The 3,587-nt window shown below is 45.5% G+C and overlaps 1 pseudogene; it reads left to right on the top strand.

The window, feature by feature from the left end:
- LOC101994506 overlaps window positions 1-3,265 on the top strand; it is a 37,862-nt pseudogene extending 34,597 nt beyond the window's left edge.
- Window positions 3,266-3,587: the final 322 nt, after the last annotated feature.

The following is a 3,587-nucleotide window of genomic DNA, read 5'->3' as shown; positions in this document are numbered from 1 at the left end:
GAGAAAGAAGATTTTTAGATTGAACTTCAGCAAGCCCACATCAGACAAAGGACTGATCTCCAAAATATATAAAGAACTCAAGAAATTAGACATTAAAATTCTAAATATCTCAATTAATAAATAGGGTACTGAAATAAATACAGAATTCTCAGACCCTGGCTGGCTGGCTGGCCATGACAAGAACACTCTGCTGGTCAGGCATCCACCTCCCCCTCGCTGGAGAAAGAAGATTTTTAGATTGAACTTCAGCAAGTTAATGGAGTCTCAAACCCTTTGTGGCCTTTAACTGCCACATTCTTCAGACAAGTTATGATGGTCCCTTGCTTAGCCATCAGTTTGTGTCACGTTTGGAAGCTCTCTGAGTGACCTGCACTAAGAAACAGTGACCTCTTCTGAGAGGGAATGTTCATCTGTGGCCTTTGTGCATCTGTATAATCCAGACCCAGTTCTTTCCTTTTGAAACATTCTTATCCAATGACAGGGTGCCAGTGCTGTCCCCTGCCTATGTGTTTGGATTGTCACCTCTGTAGAGGATAGGGTTACAAGCTGGAGCAATGGGACACATCCAGGCTTCTGTAGAGGATCATCCATGGAGCACTGGGGACCTTTCCATTATCTGGAGAACTGTATTGACAAGGCAGAAAAACCACGCCCTCATCCAAGGCTTTCAACTTTTCATTAAGGATTCTCCCCTTCTATTGATTGTGGAGATGCACAAACTGTTTATGTTCTTCAGGAATTATGAGCAAGCCAAAGTTAAGCTTGCAGAGTTCCAGAAAAGCCTTGAGATGCTTGACACAGCTACTACTAGGGTCCTCCTGTCCTACGTTTCCTATTGAAACTTATGCCACAGCAGTGTCAGATAGAGAAGCTCTTCCAGCTGCTTGTCAGAACAGATGTCTTCTCTGATGGCCCAAACGTGCAGAAGCTATGTGTGCTCAGCCAGATCTTGAAGGATACACCTGTAGCCATTAGTCCTGCAGTTATTATCAGCTACAGCCCTGAGAATTTTCAGCATGCTTGTAGGTCTATTTTGGAAAAGCTGAAGGCAGATGGACAGTTTGTTGTGGCCAGTAGAGTGGCAAAGTTAGCAGCATTGCCTGCGGACAATTTGGTGATTGAACAGTTAACCCAGGATATGGAGACCCTAAAACACACTCAGCAGTGGTCCCTCAAACACGCAAGAATTGACTTCTGGGCTAAAAAATGCCATGAAAACTTTAAGAAAAATACCATTTCCAACAGAGCAGCCTCTTTCCTTCTTCTCCAGCCAGGTCCCTGTGGTGAGTGAGCATCCTGCTGAGTAAGGCAGCCTGGAGGAACAAGGAGCGCCACCTGCTGCTCACGCTGGTGGGGCACTGGCTTGCCCAGGAAGAGCCGGTTCCCTGGGAAGAGCTAGAACACCTGGAGGAACAGACCTGGATCTGCCACATTACCCAGCATGCCCATGGAGGGGGCGCAGAGAAAACCCAACCAAGCCCCTCTCAACAAATGTCAGCTTGTGCTAATTTTCCTTTGATGTCTTAGCCGATGAATTTTCCTTCTCCAAGCTTGCTGCTTTGAACACATCTTAGACCTTAATACTTAGACCTTAATGGTCTTTCATCCAAAGAGATGTGTGAGAACACACTGAATTGGAAGGAGCGAGAATCACTGCATGTTCTGATCGGACACCTGATGGATGGTGGCTGTGCGCACGAAGCAAGCAGAGTGTGCCGGTATTTCCACTTCTGTAGTCAGGATGTAGCGCTAGTGTTGCGCTATAGAGACTTAGCTTCCACAGAGGCCAGCATGGAAGACCTGCACTCAGACATCCGAGCTCTTCTCCCAAGTGCTGCGCTGTCTGAGGACCAGTGTTGCCATCCACTGATGAAGTAGCAAGGAGTCTCCGAGCTCTCCCAAGCAAGTGCCTCCGTGGGAAGAACTACTGCCAGCAGGTCTTCTGTCTGTATGAACTTGCCAAGGAGTTAGACTGCTCCTGTGATGATGTTGGGGCCAGGGACAGCGAAGCCATGCTGTGAACAATCTTGGCTTTTCAGTGGCCTGACTGATGCAGACAAGCCCATGTCTTTATCAGCACCCAGGGCATTGAGTCAACACTGTGGCTGGAACTTGTGGTTGAAAAGGTGACAGGAGAGCTGCTGAGCCCATCAGAGAGAACAGGAGAAGAGCAGCCTCTCAATCCAACAGAGAAAAACCAAACACTTCTTCAGTTAACTGCTGTGCGTCGTCAAGACCGCACACTGGTAGGCATGAAGTTGCTGGACAGGAGTCCCTCCGTACCCCACCGGGAGTTGTCTTGCACCCCAGAGCTCCTGATCCTGGCCCATAGTGATACACGCCACATGGAGGGCATCATCAGATGCTGATAACCACTTGGCTTCCAAAGAGGAGTATCGGCTGGTGGTATGCCTCCTCACCAGTATTGGAAGGTCCAGTGAGATGACATACATGGTTGACTTGCTGCACCAAAAGCACTATTTTGAAATTCTGATGAGGAAGAAGCTAGACCCAAGTGGCACCCTGAAGACAGCCTTGCTAGACTACATCAAACGCTGCTGCCCTGGAGACAGCGAAAAGCACGATATGATTGCCCTGTGCTTGAGCATGTGCCGGGAGATTGGGGAGAATCAATCATGAGGCAGTGGCCTGTATCCAACTGAAGCTGATTGAGTCTCAGCCCTAGGAGGAAAGCCTCAAGGATGGAGCCCCACTCAAACAGCCCCTGCTTAAAGCCCTGACTCTGATGTTAGATACAGTCAGAGAGTTATGGCAATGACTCCTGCCTGTGACAAGCCCTACACTGTAATGGGCTCACCAAGTTGATAACACTACAGATTCATTTTCTGAACATTGGTCAGAACACAATGCTTATCAACTTGGGCCATCAGAAGCTAATGGACTGTATCATGGCTCTACCTAGGTTCTACCAGGCTTCTATTGTATGAGGTCTATGACTTTGTTCCTGACTGGGCTGAAGTTCTTTACCAACAAGTAATTCTTCAAGAAGAATTAAGTTACTGGGAAGAATTTAAACAGCAAAAGTTACTATGACCCAAAGTATTTGAAGACATTTCCAAAAAATATAAACAACATCAGCCTACCAACAGAGTCACAGAAAACCTGAAGAAGTTACTTTCATATTGTGAAGACATCTACCTGCATTACAAGTTGGCATATGAACACAATTTTTTTTTGAAATTTAAATGTGCTTCTGAAGGACCCTCAAACAGGATGCTATCTTAAAGAAACGCTTGAAGCTTAGAAGATCTGAGAGATGACTAATTGCTTTTTGTACCTATATGGCAATAAAGTATTTGGAAACCTTTAAAACAGTTAAATTAAATTTTTAAAAGAAAGAATGTTTAAAGACAAAAACAGTCTCAAGCTGGAAGGATGGAAAAGTGATCCCAAATCAACCAGGTGCTGATCCCACCCTCTCACCAAAATATATATCCAGAACAAAACACAGAATTGTCTGTGTTTAATGACATTGTAAGTAAAATGGACTGAACTGTATCTACAAAACATTCCATCTAAATAGCAAGAATCATTTTCAACACCCCATGGAACTTTCTAAAACTAGA

The sequence above is a fragment of the Microtus ochrogaster genome, linkage group LG1 (assembly GCF_000317375.1).
Source record: "Microtus ochrogaster isolate Prairie Vole_2 linkage group LG1, MicOch1.0, whole genome shotgun sequence".
NCBI classification, from domain to species: Eukaryota; Metazoa; Chordata; class Mammalia; order Rodentia; family Cricetidae; genus Microtus; species Microtus ochrogaster.
Note: the sequence above shows the minus strand (reverse complement) of the source record. Positions and strands in the feature narration are given on the sequence as shown.